Raw genomic sequence first — 17,414 nt, 5'->3', positions numbered from 1 at the left:
CTGCAAAAATTTCAATGACTTCTTAAAACAATGAAGTACACTTGATGAAGTTGTCCAAAAGTTATGTCAGAAAGTTCTTTAATAAGTTTTTGTGCCATATTTTTGAATGTTGATATTCAAGCAACTGCATATGTCAAAATTGTGTTCAGATATTTTTCTTTTTAAATTGAGCAGTTCCTTGTACCTTAAATTGTGTTACCCCAATAATGAAACTTCACAAATGGATTATCAAAATAAAAATGTATGTCTTTATGGTTAGTGGATTTTTTTCTGTATGAAGCAGAATAGTGCAATAATATCCTAAGAGGAAAAATCTCCATGAATTGTGAGGAAAAATAAGATTTTCTGGATCTCAAATGACTGAAAAAATATGACAAAATTGGGGTATTACTTTGTATACTAGATTTCTACTGTCTTGTTCTTGTCACTAGTGAAGCCACAGTTCAGCAGAAAACCAGTTAAAAGAGTTTCTTTAGAAATTGGGTGTAAAAGGAGATTGTGGTTAGTTTTGCTCAATCACGAAAAAAAAATACAGAGCAACAACTACCTAGAAGCAGTTAATACAGAATGTAAATCCACAGAGACAGCCCAGTGCACCCACCATCCACACCTCCTCTGCTCCAGGTCGTAGAAACATAAGTAGACAGAGGCACCTGCCTGCCCAGGAGTCTCCATGGCCCTCGTTGAGAAGCCCATACCTCAGTGGCTCACAATTAGGCATTTTATCACGACATCCAGAGAACCAGGACTCTGAGCAGCAAACAAGCTAGACAACAGGAAATGCCTTGGTCCCTGAGAAACCTTCAGCTTTTAACACTTTGCTGAGGGTTTCAAGGAGACCTCTAGATACAACCATGTATTTCAAATGAAATTTCTCCTGCAGTTAGATGCTTGTCTCATAAAAAATGGATAGATCTGAACCAGAAACAACAGTACTGCTCATAATTCCCAAATCATACTCAATGGGGATGGGGGAGATATGAATTTATTACCATCTTCAGAGTAGTGAGATTTAAATCTACACCCTCCACCAAGCAATAAGGTTTTCTATTAGTCACTTCATATAAAACATATAAATTGCATAGAAATAGGTAATGCAGTTTGGATATCTTCTCCTCTTTTTCACCCATGGACTTTATGTTCCAGTTGCACCACGAAAACTGGAGCAAATTCAGGTCAAAAACTAAAGATAAATTGTAGAAAAATAGCTTTAACATGGTGGTTAATGCATTGCTGCAAGAATTTTCAGTTCCAATCAGATTGGGTAAACATCCCAAGTTTGTAAGGAGTACCCTAAATATCCACAGGATTAAAGGGCACATGCCATTGCCACCTTTCTTCTGGCTTTATCCCATGCAGGATATACTCCAGTAAGTCTCCAATAAGGGTTTTGACTCTTTATGGTGTACTTGGTCCTCAAGTTGACAGAGCACAAGGAACAGTCTTCCCCTGCCCACCCCTCCCCTGCCCAATTGTGAATCATTTTAGGCCTTCGGTTTGAGTTGGGTATTAAGACACATGGGCTTCTAAGCACTTAGTGACTGGGATTCATAGTTTTGATACTGGGCACTCTTAGCAAGAGCAGTTGAAGACTTCAGCCTTGAGTTTCAGCACTTACAGTGGTGACAAGAGAGTTTTTAGGCTCCTAAAGGTCTTTTTAAATGCTAGCATTAAGATCTGATGTTGAAAATTCTGCCCGTGATGAAAACTTTTCTCCTTTAGTGTGTGAGGTTGGGATGAAGAATCTCCTTTTCTCCTAGCTAAATCACCCCTTGGTGAGTGTAGTTCCACCCTGAATGGATTGCCTGAACTCTCTATTTTGAGACTCAGTGGCAGTCAAGTAAAACCACTTGCCTGCTTTTACAGCAATCTCAATGATTTTTCTCTAGGTCAAAAATCCTGGCAGGTCTTCCATAATGTACTGCCACTCAATCAGCTAATCAGTCTTCCAGATCATAGAGTGAAAATGTCTGCAGACATTTTAACTTTTTCCTTGCCAAGCTCCTTGAGAACAAATATCCTGTCCCAGCAGACTAGGAAAGGCATTCAGCAGAGAAAAGCTACCTGGCTCGACTCTGCATTTTTGTACCATTCTCCTAAACAGAGTAGTCAGGATGTAAGGACCTGTGGGAATGAATGAGGTTGAGTCTGGCAGATGGGTATGATGCCTTCACTGCACATCACCTGGCTGAGTGTTCATGTGTCTTTCCCACTGGACAGATAGGAGTGAAGTAGGGATGCATGCCTGATTTCTTGGGTTGTTTTTGCAGCAGATGATTAGGTCATTTTTAGTGTTGTATTGTGGAAATCTGATGCAGCCTGTGATGTAGGCTCGTCAAAATCAAACTTTATTAGAAGGATGAATGAGAAGACCATAAGATTCTCAGTGGTAACAGCCTGACACCCTCTCTCTCCCCCTTCCTACCAAATTGTTGTTAACATTTTAACCCTGTCTTGCTTTTCTGATTAAAAGCTGCCTGAAAATTTGCTTGTCTTTTATACTCCCAGTTGGTTGGGAAGATGCATAGATATACTTAATCATAGGCTGTAAACAAAGAAGAAAAGCACAAGTAGAGATTCTATATTAAAGAGTTAAGAGGAAGGGAGGAGAAATAAGGAAGTAGTGGTTGAAACAGACTGCTTTTAAGCACAGAAAAAAAAAGTTTAAAAAACTTGATAACGTTTTAAACGGAGTGTATAAACAACACAGAAGAGCCCCAAACTAGGTGTTTGCTTTTATTCTTGGGGGTGGAGGTGTTCAGAACTAGTGGAAACTATAACGAGAACTTCAGAAGTGGAAATACTGCACCTTTAGCAAAAAAACACAAGCTCAGTTTTCTCACCGCCCAGAATGAAACATGAAGTGAAGGGATTATTTCTAATAAAGAGAAAAGAGGTTGGTTTCCAAACCTTTCCAATGTAGGATAGCACCATTTTTTTTATCCAGTTATTTAATTTGAGATTGATTAGCTCAAAAGTATATAAAACAGAGCAAGTACATTAATTTCCCTTGAGTTTTGCCACAAAAGACAGCTGAATTGTCAATGTCAAAAAGATAAATACAAAATGATTTGCAAAGAACATTTACATACTATATAATTCTGATCTGATGGTGGCTTTGAATAAATGATACTGTATTTTGCTGTCTCTCCACTGGAGAAATACTCTTGACATTTGTCACCATTGGCATTAGTGATTCAGCAGCAGTACAATCGGTCTAGCCCTAATATATAAAAAAAAATATATTGCTAGAGTCACTGTGTCTTGAGATGTGTTCAAAAAAGTGCTGTCATTTGCAACTGTCCATATTTAGGACATTGTCAAAATCTATGATACCATTTTTCACCAGTGTGAGCGGTTGTGAAAAGGATTTAGATTGGGGATGGTTTAGGATTTATTTATTTATTTTTATATATATTTACCAGCATCACTGTGAGTTATCTATTTTCAATGCCTTTGATGGCTACACATCAAGAGACTTAAGCTACAGCACAGATCTCAAAAAAGGAAATAAGCACCTACAAGTTTCTATAGCACATTTCTCTGGAGGAGGAGAAGAGCACTGAGGCATTTGTGTTGACACAGAAAGCACAGCCTGAGTCTATTTTGGGGAAGACTTGTTGCTCTTCATAGAAGAAAATAATGGCCCTGGGCTGCAGAAACGGGAGGTAAGGATGAGGACTTGGTGGAGAATGGTGGGGACAATGTGCATCAAGATGCTGGGCTAGGCAATGCTTTCTATGAGCCAGTCAACAAATACTTTTCACAGAAACAGCGTAAGCTGCTTGGACTTAAAAGTGAAAGACACTGGTATTTCAGTACATCTTCTCACTAGACAAGTGAAATCTGTGGGTGAGCATGTGGCCTCATCTGTAGGGGAAAGATGTGATACGGGAGAATCCAGAAGTAGGTGTGGAAATCCTGGGTGACTGTCATCCAGAAGAGGTATCAAACACTTCCACTTGTTCATTTCATCATTAATATAGAAGCAAGAATATAAACAAAACCCAGAGAACTACTGAACCCAGCTGCTGTTGAGCTTTGTTTGAAAAGGATCTCTGGTCTATATTCATGGGTCTGTATTTCCCCTCTCTCCCTCAATAAATGTGAATTGGCTGATAAAGGGTGAAGGTCACAAGATCAGCTAAGTTTCTGGGCATGGCATAAATTATTTGGCCAACTGGATGAAAGCCTGGAATGCAGACATTTATCATTCCACCTAATGTTTTTGAATTCCTTTCCCTGATTACTGCAACTGCATATGGTTTCCTGTATGTCATGGCCATAATAACTCAAAAGAATGTTGTAGATGTGTACAATGGCAATAATGATAATCTTCATCATATACTAATCTATTGTAAGTCACAGAACTGTAGTAAGAAAATAGATTAGTGTTTTCTACTGCCCACAGAGCCACTGGAGCCACACTTTTTGGTATGATCTCCCCTTATGGGAGAGCAACACTGTGAGTCTCATCCTAACTGGTCAAAACGCCTTTCACCCATCCCTTTTTCAGCCTGGGATCAAAGCAATGAAGGTGTAGCTCAGAGTAGAAGGCAGAGCATTTCACATGGTTACAAATATTGGTCTATACCAAGTCCTTCTTGATTCAACATGTGACAGACCCAATTTATGAATGGACCAAAAGACTGTGAATACATTTATCTTCCATTGAAGGGAACAGGAAGTGAGAGCATTTACCATTCATCTCTCTTGGACCCACAGGTGGACACAAAATATCTTTGATATAGAAACATGGCTTTACTTCTAACATCTGGCACTCTACATTTCTGGTCCTTGTGAACATAACCCTACTTATTTTCTTCAGATTTACTAGAAAAGTTCAAGCTGATGATATATGGAAGGTGAGAACCTTTTTACTTTGCTGGGACAGGTGTGGGTAGGGGAGCATTTACAGGTCCTCTGGCATGTTAGTGCGAACAATGAAATGGTTGGCAATGGCAAGCTGCAACATGACAGTTTTTATTTCCAACTTGAGGAAGTCAAATCTCCAAGTGTTCACATGCTCTTTTGAAGTAGGCAAAGATATTCAGGTTTGGGGCCCTTACTACAAGAAAGACACTGAAGTGCTGTAGAGTGTCCAGAAAAGGGCAACAAAGCTGGTGAGGAGTCTGGAGCACAAGTCTTATTAGGAGCGGCTGAGGGAGCTGAGCTTGTTGACTTTGGAGAAAGGAGGGCTCAGGAGTGACCTTATTGCTCTCTACCACTACCTGAAATGAGGTTGTAGTGAAATCGGGGTCGGTCTCTTTTGCCAAGTAACCAGTGCTAGGACAAGAGGGAATGGCCTCAAGTTGTACCAGGGAAGGTTTAGATTGGATACTGAAAGGGTTGTCAAGCACTGGAGCAGGCTGCTCAGGAAAGTGGCTGAATCACCATCCTTGGAAGTTATTTAAAAGTCAGATGTGGCATGTGGGGGACATGGTTTAGTGGCAAACTTGGCAGTGCTGGGTTAAAGGTTGGACTTGATGACCTTAAGGGTCTTTTCCAATCAAAAAAATTCTATTATACTGTATTTCTGACTGTTTATTTTTCCTTCTACACTAGTCCCAAAGACAAATTAGAGCAATCAGAAGAGTAGGCACAACTAAAGAAGCTAATATTTCTGTAGTACAATTTGTGTGTCTCTGCTCTCCTATTGCTAAACAGCATAGGAATAACCTTTACACATGCTGGTATTCCCCATATAACAAAGTGATTTCCATGCACTGCTGTGAGAGACTGCAAATTTTGTTTTTGCAAACTTTGTTGCTGCAGCAGCAAAAACTGGTAGGTCTGAGAATCCACCCAACTCACACATTTACAAGCCCAGCACAGACCAACCATCTATGTTATTGACACCTATATTGGTTATGATCTCTGCCCCTCTCATGTGGGGGTAATCATGTATTCAGCCCACAAACATTAGCGGGAATAGACATGTGAGTTAAGCAGACCTATCAGCCTACTATAACATGTACAACTCTGCCATGTCCTGTTAGTTTCTCAAAGAAGTGGTCTTGGTGAAAAACTTATCATTTAAAAAGCTGGAAAAAAAACTTTCACAAGTATATATGATTATAAATCTCAAATGTTTAACATACATTGAACCTGAAACACCTAAGTGATGAGTTTGTGATGCTATTTTATCCACCAAGACCAGATTTTAAGATTATGTGTCTGCACAGCTGAGAATTGCTGAGGTTGCAAAAGCCAGATGTAGTAGGAAACTTCATTCTTCATTCTCTTAGAGGTGTTAAAGATATCTTTATGCCTCATGGGAGAAATGTGTGACTAAGAAGGCACGTCTTCATGTCAAAAAGTGGGTTCCAGATTTTTCTTTGACAAGGCTGTACAGATTTAGGTCACTAATTCGGTTGATAAAGAGATGTTGTATACAATGTGTAAAGCAATGTTTAGCTCAGCTTAAAGGCTTGATCTTGCTTCTGCTTAACTCAGCCTCACATTCATGTGCCATCAGCCAATTTCTGTTAGCTGCAATCATGGATAGGCTGCAAACTTTTTAAATAACTAGGTATTTCTAAAGACCCAAATAGTTCTGATCAGTGTACTGAGTATGTCAGCACTGTGTAACTGAGATCATGAGCTTTGCAGAAACTTGGGATTGAGGGGAGGGAAAGTTGTCCCTTATGAAAATGTCTGTTCATTCCTTTTTGAAATACTCACAATGCTCATATACCTCAGGAAGGTTACTGTTCTAGCAGCCTGAACAAATAAACAGTTGAAGAGCCTGGGATCCAGAATTTCATCAGCAGTTTCCACTGGTTGCTTTGCAGTTTAATGATCCTACTAGTGAAATGGTGAAAGTCAACAAGCTGTCAAGAAACTCTACAAGTCACAGTAGAGTCACTCTGGAAAATGGACAAGTTTTGAGCTTTTCTGCTTTATCTTTTTTGGAACTAATGCCCTCCCAGCAATTTTTAAAAGGCAAAATACCCCATTAGAAAAATTTTGGCTTTTTTCTCATTGTTCAGTGACTGACACTGTGCCCTATGTACAGTGCATTGTTCAAACTCTCAACCTAAATACTAAATAAATAACTGATTTTGGGGCATTTTTCTGTCATCCAGTGTTGTAGCTTCAGAACAACCTGCAAAATTCTTCTTTGCAGCCTTCCTCTAATATGAAGATTATTTAACCCCATATTACAAACAGAAAAGTGAGGAATGGAGACCCCAAGTTGCCTAGGACCTGATTTCTAAGCACATTTGGCATTACATAAAATGTTTCTGATTCAAAGCCACATTTCTATTGACCATATCTGGATTTGTGAGTGCTCAATACTTCTGCAAGTCAGATCCAGGTGTCTTTTAATAAACACTTGAAAATTAGGAACTCGGAGCTGGTGCCTGTTTCTGAAAACTTACACCCCTTGAAGTCAGACCTGAAACAGAATTTCAAACTCTGTAAGATGAGCATTACATGAGTGGAAGGATTAAGCCACCAATGAAGGCTTATGTGTCTCAGAATGGGATCTGAAATAGTCAGAAAAATTATAAGAAACAGTGTGAAGTCAGCACTATTCACTTGCTGCACACGTAGATCATCCAGAGCAGGTGATGGATGAGCCTTGAAAATGTGAAAACCCGAGGGAAAAAAAAAATCTTAGTGAGTCTCATAGAACATCCTCTCTCTCACAGAAAAACTACTGGAAGACCTGAGCCTTGAATCTCTTTGTCAAACTTCCTTTTATTAAAATTCTGTGTTACCTTTTCTTTCTGGGGACTAAATATGATTTGCCACAATGTTTTAAGATGGTTGGTACAGGACAAACACTTCTCTTCCCTCTCTAAATGATAAAGTAGTGGTTAATGTCAGGAAATAGATGCCCTAAGGTGCCTCCCAAGTCTGACCATGGGACTTATTATCTGAGAGGGAGATTAACCACAAGGCTTCTGGGTACTGCCCATATTTCAGATCAAAGATGCACAATAAGAAATTATCAATACAACAATTCAGGGACAGATGAAAATGGCATGCATGAGGGCAAGAGATTGTCTAGCCTAGTGACAGTCACCAAGTATAAGGTAGTGGACATGGTCTGGAATCTACTCTTTAGATTGGCCTTTGGAGTTATCCAGCCACTACTGTGAAATACTGTCTTTGAAGAGAAGGCTGGACATGGGGTCTTTGTCTTTCTGGCTGAATGGTATTTCAGGCATCTGCTCCTCTTTTGTCCCTTTCTTTTTGCTCTTCCAGCTTCTACTGGCCAGGTGCAGTTCAGCTCAGACCATACCTGCTAGAATACTACCTAGCTAGCAAGGAAGGAGGTGGATAAGCCTTTAAATACTTTTCAAAGACAGTGCTGAATATGCATGTTCTTTCTCCTGGGAGAATGCTCTAGAGGAGGAGTTACACTGTTCCCTACTCCTTGACCTCTTGAAAAGAAAGCACTTGTATTTCTAAAGAAGAAATATAGTCTTACTGATGTGCTTTAAGCGTGCTCCTCACTGGCACCAGGACAGCTCCTCTCAGTCCTGTCAAAATCCAACTGTTCTACTATGGCAATTGGATATCTGCTCCATACTTTTCCTTGAGTATCTTAAGTACTGCTGTGTCATATTACAAGAAGCAACTATTATGGTATAATTCCCCAGCAGTCAGAGGCTGCATTAGAATTTTTTCCTGTTTGTAGTTGAAGCTCTGAAGTTCCATCCCAGCTCCATTTCAGGCATTTATCATGTATTTTTCTATTATGAAGGTGACCTTTTCTCAGCATCACACACATTTTTCTCAGGATCTACTTTCAGGTAGAATCAGTGGCAGAATCTTATTTCCCAGAACATCACCCAGTTACTGCAATCACGAGGCTACTTTGCCTTTTCCTGTAGCCCTACATCTGAGTCAGAATGTGTCCTCCAGCAGCAAGTAGATGAGAGCTGAACAAGGAGACAGGCATGGTCTCCCTCTAAATGGGCTGTTCATTGATTTTTTTGTGCTGAATTATTATTCTGTAATATTTACACTTAGGACTCTGAGGAATATACCACATGAAGAAGGGAGATTTTACTACATGAAAAGCGTGTCAATATTAGTAAATTAAACACTGTCAGAACAATGGCCCAGGCCATGGAACTCAATTGCTTGGGCTGTTACAGTTCTGGCACAGTTTTGTCTCACACCAACTAATGCTCCCTTGAACAGGTCTGGACCACACACAACTTCTTGTATAGTTTAGGACTTATGACAGACAAAAGACCATTCCCAAAAAGGAGTCTGGATGCAGCCATCATGTTTCAGAGGCTGAAAACAGTTATTACAGTTGTGTCAAATAAGGTAAAGATCAGGATATGACTGGTCCCAGTAAATGGATGTAGTGCAAAATTACTGCTGGTTAAAAGCATTTTCTGTTTAGACCATTAGAGAGTGTGGACATACCTGCTCTGTCTTTAGATTTATTTTTTAGATTACTGAGAGCTGGATATTTCAGGGTTTTCTCCCAAATATTTAAGGAAAAGAGCTGAAAGGATCACACCTTGCTGTCCTCTGCAAACCTGCTTTCATCATCAGTAGCATTTAACCCAAAGTCCGTCTTCTTTCTGTTAACTGCTGTCCAGAAACCACCCTGTGTCTTCATATACCTCAAGTTTGTACTACCAGTTTTCCGCTCGTCTTTTTTTTTTTTGTCTTTTCTTCACCATTTCTGTGTTTACATATCCAGAGTTTCCTATCCTACCTCTCACCACTGCTGGTGTTCCAGGAGGATATCCCTTTGACCCCCGCACTGCTTGACTGTCACAAGGTGTAGTGACAAAAATACAAAAAAGGCTTATTCTCACAGCTTTCAGCTACTGAACCATTGTAGCCCTGAACTGAGGTCCACTTGGTGTATCCAGGACCCTGGGCGAACAGGACTCCAATAGGGCATAATTTAGGAAGTCTCAAAGACCAATCATATTTTTGAGAAGTTGGGGAGGGAGGGGGTGTCAGGAAAAGAAAAAGTCTTAACAAGATTATTCCTTTCTTTGTGCTCACTCACCTACTCAAAGCAGAAGCTTGTGTTCCTGAATATTCCCTTATTGCCTCAGCAATTGCCTTAAACAGCTAAACTCTGCGTGTAACATCCTGCCAAAGAAAATGCAAAACTTTTCATCTTAAATGTTGATCGGACTTACAGGCAGCTCCCTAAGGAATTTGTCTCACCATGTCATTGCTGATGTTTCCGTACTGCAGCAGATCAGATTTCCTCTATGAGTAAGAGCTACAGAAAGGAACAGAAAACAGTTCTGTTAAAAAGTTTTTTAAGAATCAGTTGTTAAAATAAATAAATAAATAAATAAATAAATAAATAAATAAATAAATAAATAAATAAATAAATAGAAGGAACACATTTAAAGATAATTACGAACACTGACAAGCACTGCTAACACTGTCTGTCATAGCTTTAAATATGTGGTTCACTAGCTGTAAAACAGCTTGAGCGGGACTACTCAAGATTCAAAGTATACACATCCAAAGATGAAGATAAAAGAGCACATACTTTTTGTTGGCTTGATATTTTCCCTTCTTATTTTTGCAGATGTGAATCAGGTGCAGTGTATCTGGTAGTAAGTAACCCTAGCTACTTCTTCGTTATCATATCAGTGAGTAATTTCTGTTCTTATTTCAAGACTTAATGAGCAGTTTGGAGAGCAAGGATTTTCAATTCACCACCTTCTGAGCCTGAATTCATCATGCGAGAGTGTGAATATGTGACAAAAATGTGTGGCTCTTGATGACCAAGTTTATAGATCCCTTGCCCCTGTCTGAACAACACTTGGACCCTCATTGGTCTCTGTGCAAAAAGGCAAAATCTCTCTGTTGGGATATCAATGAGAACTAAACCCCAGCATTTAAAAAACTGAACTGTTGCTTGAAGCATACATAGCTCACTCTCTCTCTGTGAAACACTGAAAAATAAGACTTTTGATGGAAAATTTCCATAAGGACACAAGGCTTCCAATCAAAATACATGAAAAGAGACTGGATCGAACTGACATTACCGGATTCAAAGACGTAGAAAATGAATCCTGTGGAATGTTTCTGATTGATTAGCACCTAAATTTAGACAAAAATTGGATTATATTGCCCACTTTAAATCTATTTTAAAATAACAACCCTAACTCTAAGGCTGAGTCCCTCTCAGGTTTCCTGTGTGTAAATAGCAAGCCCAGGAGAAACACCAACTTGACCTTCCCATTTGACAGCTGGCAGTAAGAATAATCAAGCCCAAACAACAATCCTGAAGACATTTACTTATGAAGTGAGCTCATTTCATTCAGGAATTTTGAAGGCAGTAGTCAAGGGCCTAACCCCCCCATTTCCATAGTCATTTTTCATAGGAAAGCTACATGTTCAAGCTCCTTTTGCACACTGTGAAGAACATGAAAACAGTGTTAATAAATATGCCTGGTAAGAAAACCATCTTTCTGTACAATTGAAGTCTTTGCAAACATTAGTTGTCAGCAGTGAAGCCCCTGATCTTCTGCTTCAAAACACCTATTTATCTGGAAACTATGCAAATGTGAAGTAATTTTATTAGGCAGCAATACATGTGCAAAACTTCAGCACATCTTTTAAATGCACTGTGACATAGTCTTGATGTGTCTTTATTTTTGAGCAGGACAGAGGAGGCTACCATAAGATAACTTCTTGAGGCTGGGTTGTGTCTTCTGGGTTTCTCCCCTCTAGCCACTTGCCCAGAATACAGCAGTTACTGTGGGAGACCAAACTTACCATACAACTTTCTAGTATTGGGTTATTTTCAATCCTGTTACACATAACTGGTACATATAACATATGCCTCCCTCTGACAGAGAGACGAGGAGTGCACCCTCTTCCCACATCAAAGATACTGATGCTGAAACAAAGCACTGAGAGTAAACATTTTAAATCACCTAAGTTGGCGTTTTCTGTGCTTACAGTCATCAGTGAGAGCAAATTTATCCACATAGACAGAGTTGAACCCAAACCCACACTGAAAGACAGTAGGTGAATACACATTTTCAATAAATGTACCTGAAGGAATGTTAAAAACTGAAGGTAGAAGCAGTGGGCAAGCTGCTAGTTGGTGACAGGGGGATGCCTGGATTCAGTTTGCTCTTTGCATACAGAGCTGTTGAGCCGTGCCTATGCACTAACTGGGAAATGTGACTGCAAGATGGGTAGGCACACCTCAGCCAGCTTTCCTCTAGCAAGCTGCAGCATAGGCTGCAAGTATTTAGCAGCTAACAGCTAAGTGCTTGGCATCAATGTTCAAACTGAGATGACTAAGGCTGATGCAAATACTTCTACCTATGTCATAGCCTCTTCCCTAGCAGAACGGTGACATGCTCTCTAGTTATGTCTAAACTGAAATACAGCTGTTTGCAAGGGAAGACCTGGGTTTCTTGATCAGATTGCCTGCACTAGGGAGCTGTGAATACCAGGGCACAAATATGGTGTCAACTGGGATTCATCTGAGTTCCCCACCTGTAAAAGCAGCGACAAGGCTTCCAGTGGCTCACTGAGTCTGTTAAGGGTGAAATTCATCGCAGAGGTCCAAGTGCTACCATAGCAGCAATCTCACAAGTGCAGTGGAAGTGATTTAGAAATGATGGATGGAAATTATGTGTCTGAATCAAACAAATGCTTTAAAAAATCCTAACTAGATTCTCCCAATCACTATGTATAAAATCCAGAAAATGTTTATACCAGACATTCAAGGAGCCAATATCCAAACACTAAAACTGATTATAAGCAAAGACTTAAAAAAACCCAAAAATGCCAAAGATCTGAGTATCCAGTGTATTACTTCAACCAGGGACCAGCACAGCACACACAATTTCACTTTCTGTATGGTGACCTAGTGACAGAACATTATTACAATAACTGCCCCAGAGATGGCTATTTTATACTTGTTTCTGATCTATTAGAAAACAAAACTTCACACAAATAGTCTCTTTCCCTATCTATTAAGAGACAACAAATGCAGCATGCAAGAGTGCAGTGTTATGAGACTTCCTTCTGGTGCCTGTCTGTCTGAGTTCAGTTGTTATGCATCCAAATATCCCAAGGAAATTATATCACTTTATGATATGGTTCCACAGTCACTTCTGAGTGTATGTTTGGTTACTGCAAACCTCAGGAACAGTCTCAGGATGAATACAGTACATGACTCTACAATAGCTGAAGATAAATATCGGGTTCAGATTTACAAATAAAACTGGTCCAAAATTATCTGACGCTTTTTTTTCTATTTTTTTCTGCCCCAGTATGGAAAAGACACACTATGATTTTTACTACCTCCCTCACTAAAGCTAATTATGCACTTAAACCCCTTTATTTTGATAGTGGTTTGTGCAGAGTGAACTCCTTAAAACTAGCGGTAAGAGTTTTCTTTCTCTTATACTGCAGTATTGCTGTAATAATTCTGACTTCTAAATATGTGCAACATAATTTCTTAATTATCATTGCTCTATTATTAAGCCAAACAGTTCTTCCTTTATTCCTACAGCTCGCAGTCATCTTGCACAAAGACACACATGTATTTCTTGGATTGCAAGGAACTTTGTTCTCTCTTCAGATGTAAATAATAGGAGGGAGAAAAAATCAGTCTTGACTGAGTCTGACTCCACTGAAAAACAATTTTTAATAAACAACAAAGAAGTGGAAAGCTGTACTCCTTACCTTGTCTGGGATGTACAGTGCACCTTGAAAGCCTCTTAAATGACAGAGAAGAATTAGAAATAGTTGAAAGTTTGTACTCATCCAACCAGAGGGCTCAGGAAATGACTGTGTATTTTGCAACGATTAGCTCCTCCCTCACTTCTAAGTCTTTGCTTTTTCAAGTACAGCAAAAAAAATCCGTCTAATGCCATGCCCTACACATGATTTCTGTTTCAATCTAAGAATAGAGTGGTCAGAGGAGATGACCCTGATCACCTCCATGGAAGAGAAAAATTTCAGTGTCTTCTGCGTAATTGTGACCAACTACATTTTACTGTTGAGTGATGCTTATGTAATGAAGTGTAGAAATGATTAACAGGTTTCGCTTCTAACTCTCATTTATAGAAGAGGCTTAGACCAATATTGTCAACATGATTTCAGAGTTGTGGTGCCCAATAGAGCAAGGTAAAAAAAAACAAGGCTATTTAAAGGAGTGGCATCCCTTGCAATCTGGACAGGCTTTTGATATATGGTATATGATACTTTTATACACAGTGGGTCTCTAGGTGAAAGTTAGGAGCCCTGGAGCATCAGGGTTAGGTCCTCTGTGCATAAAACCCCTTTTGTGCCTAAAAATCTGTTTCTCTTGCCTGAATGTACCTGTTCAACTAAAAGGCACTTATGACACTGATCATTATGTAAAACTGTTCACCTGAAAGCTATTAAAGGCCAGTTCCCCACAAGACCACAGGCAGGAGCATAGGCTGCCTTTGGGGAGTGGGCACCAGCACACTGAACCCAAGGTGGCACCAGGGCTTCTGAGTCTATGAGAGACCTCATATTTGGGTTTTCTGAGACAGCAATGGGGCTGTCTCACCTAGCTCTGGGCATTTGCACTGCAGATGTCTACACCAGAGCTACCCATTCAAGGCACTTTTGAATGCAGGTAAGGGAGAGAAACTGACCTGTGCAAGCTTCTTTATCTGTGAGTTTTGACATCCAAGTGTTCCTTTTGCTATATAGATACGTGCTTCCGTAATTTTTTATGCAATCAAGACTCTATAAAAACTACAAACAAAATCCTTATTCTCTTGAAGTCGTTTTTTCTAGTAATCAATTCCAGTGATAATGACTCCAGAGGCATGCTCCTGCGAGACACTGATGAGAGTGGTCTGCACTTGAACTTCATCCTTTCACAGTCTACCACAAAAATAATGAGGATACTCAAGATCCTTGGTTTAAGCAGGTGCTTAGTTGCTTTTTTGGAATGGAGGCCAAAACATTGGGATGATTCCTCAAACTACAGCTATTTATGATATAGCTTCATATGCAGAAACATCAGGGCATTTTATATTAAGCATGGTTGCAGGACAGAGACTCAAGTTCTTGCACTGAAACCTCTCACTTCCACATAGAAAATTGAACCAACTGTCAGACTTCTTACCATGAGCTCACAGGTAAACAGGAAGGAGTTTCAGTCTCAGAGTCTCAAAGAGTGCAAAATATACTGAATCAGACCTCCTAAAAACTAATGGGATTTGGTTTGCTTTCTAAATTTGTTCTTTTTTTTTTTAACAATATTCTTTCAGTTTAAATATGGAAGGTTAGAAATAGAGTGCTTTTTTTCTTATTTTTTTGATCCTTAAGGCTACAAATAGTTAAAATTTCACAACTTTTAATTCACTATCATTTTAAAGAAGCTATTACCTCTAAAACTGTGGAAAGAAACTTTCAGAATGAAAAAAATTAGCATTTACTTTTGATAAAAAACGTGACATTTTAAAATCCTGGAGTATTATATGATAAAGTATATGCAGTAATTAATGCTGTGGTACAATATACTGTTGTATATCATATTATAATTAAAAGAAAATTATCTAGTAATTAAAAATAATAATTACTACTACCTGGTAATCAATTTGATGGCACTCAGTTGTTCATGTTAAAATTTCTTTAGAAAGCACTTAGGTGCTAAGAAAACATCCCTCTGAAGACTAGTCATGTCTTTCAGAATGACTATGAGCAATGGTGTGAATTTTTACAGATGAGTTTCCTTTGGGTGAAGTTCTAGCCCTCTGTAAGTCCACACTCAGCTTCTTATTGAGCTCAGTAAGGACAGGAGTTCACCTTTATACTCTTCCCTGGAGGTATCTCGAGCAGTCTATGAGTATTTGGGTCACTGCCTTTGTTGGTAAGAATCTGCATGACTGTATTCTCCTGGGAGACAGGGACACGACTTTTCTTAAGACACTTGAGACTAGTCTGGTGATATTTTAGACTTTTTTTTTAAGTGATGTTAGAAAGCTCCTCAGTATCTCTCCAGTGCAGAGATCTTCCTCTAGGGTCAATCTGCACCAGCCTTGAGGGTGACCTGAATGTGGCTCTGGTTCCTGGAGCTCAGAGGAAGCAGATGCAGATGGGGATTTGATTTGCACAAGGCCCTGAGGGCTCCCCAGCCTCAGGGCATACCAACCCTTTGCATAAAAGTAGAGAAAAAAATAAACAGTCTTGGGGAGCTGCACTAAGGCTAAATGTGGTTATTCATTAACAGCAATGTTATTCCCAGAGAAGCAAACATTAGCTGCTTTTCTGCAGCTAAGGAGGGTCTGGGGTAACACACAATTGCTTAAATACAGGACCAGCTCTGGGTCCCTCTGATGGACCCAGCCTGGCAGGCCATGAACAAAGGAAGGTCTAACCACAGGAGGGCATGACATGATGTTAGCTGCGACATGAAAACAAGAGAGGCAAGCTGTCATTGCACCTTCCCAAAGGGTTCTTCATCTCAGCTTGAGATGCACTGGGAGACAAAGAGAGCTTGCACAGGTGGTGGTGGAAAGGTCTGTAAGCACAGTGATATGGGAGTGTGAACAGGGTGGTAGAGGGTGGGCAACATCAAGGAAGTCCTGTGCTTTGGGAGTGAGAAGACAGAAAGGTTAAATCCGTATGAAAGTGAAGGAAGGTGGCAGAAGAAAGGGAGGCTAAGAGAAGGAGTCCCTGAACTGTGGAAGGAGGGCAAGCAGAACAGAATGGGAGGAAAGAGGCCCTGGTGACATCCCTCCTATATCATAGCAAAGGGGAAGGAAGGGAGAATGCAAGGTCGCAGTCTTTATATGATAAAGAATGCTGTACGCTCTTCGTGAGGTGGAAATCAAAGAGGCTTTATTTGAATTTTTTTCTCCCTTTTATCCCCTAAAACCATGTGACCTTCTAACCAACCGGGTTGTCTGTCCCTGCGCATGTCCCTTGGTTCTCCTGCCCCTGGGACACGCCTCCTACAGGAGAAGAGTATTCTGAGAGACTTTTGCTTCTCTGTCATCCAGAACCAGGAGGTCTTGAGCAGGTCTCCAGGCCTCATGCACTTGGTCCATTCTAGGCAAGCAAGATCACCATGGCATGAACTGTCCCACAGCAAGGTGAGCTTTTTTGATGGATGAATGGACAGACAACCAGTGAAAAGAAAGGAGAGACCCCTGCCTCACAATTAACCTGATTATCTCCAAGCTCTCTAAAACCCACCCACTTCCAGAGCTCAGAAGTGAGTTGTGATGCCAGCAGTGACAGGACAGACACAATACATGACAGACAGAGTACATTACTTTGGTGCTTATCATCCAGATGGCAAAACTCTTTTTTGCCTGATGACATTGATGTGCTTGCTATGATGCCGTAACATATCTGAAGAACTCCAGCCCTCGGTTGTGATTGGTTGTCCATTTCAGTGCTAACATGCAATCATCTGTGGAGCTCTCCAGAAACCAGTTATTCCC

General features: G+C 40.0%; 1 protein-coding gene across 2 annotated transcripts in view; it reads right to left on the bottom strand.

The window, feature by feature from the left end:
- Positions 1–17,414, bottom strand: part of P2RY8 (purinergic receptor P2Y8) — a 55,505-nt gene that overhangs the window by 16,933 nt on the left and 21,158 nt on the right. The window contains exons 1-2 of one of the 2 annotated variants that reach the window (XM_017816619.1): positions 13,666–13,707; positions 10,134–10,219 (exon numbers count right to left, since the gene is read on the bottom strand). The gene's annotated coding sequence lies outside the window, so the exon portion shown is untranslated. Of the gene's footprint in view, positions 1–10,133; positions 10,220–13,665; positions 13,708–17,414 lie in introns of those variants that run through there. The other variant, XM_017816620.1, reaches the window with a different exon arrangement.

This window comes from Lepidothrix coronata, unplaced genomic scaffold, assembly GCF_001604755.1.
Source record: "Lepidothrix coronata isolate B3197 unplaced genomic scaffold, Lepidothrix_coronata-1.0 Scaffold57, whole genome shotgun sequence".
In the NCBI taxonomy this organism is placed as follows: Eukaryota; Metazoa; Chordata; class Aves; order Passeriformes; family Pipridae; genus Lepidothrix; species Lepidothrix coronata.
This window is presented reverse-complemented; position numbering and strand designations above follow the sequence as displayed.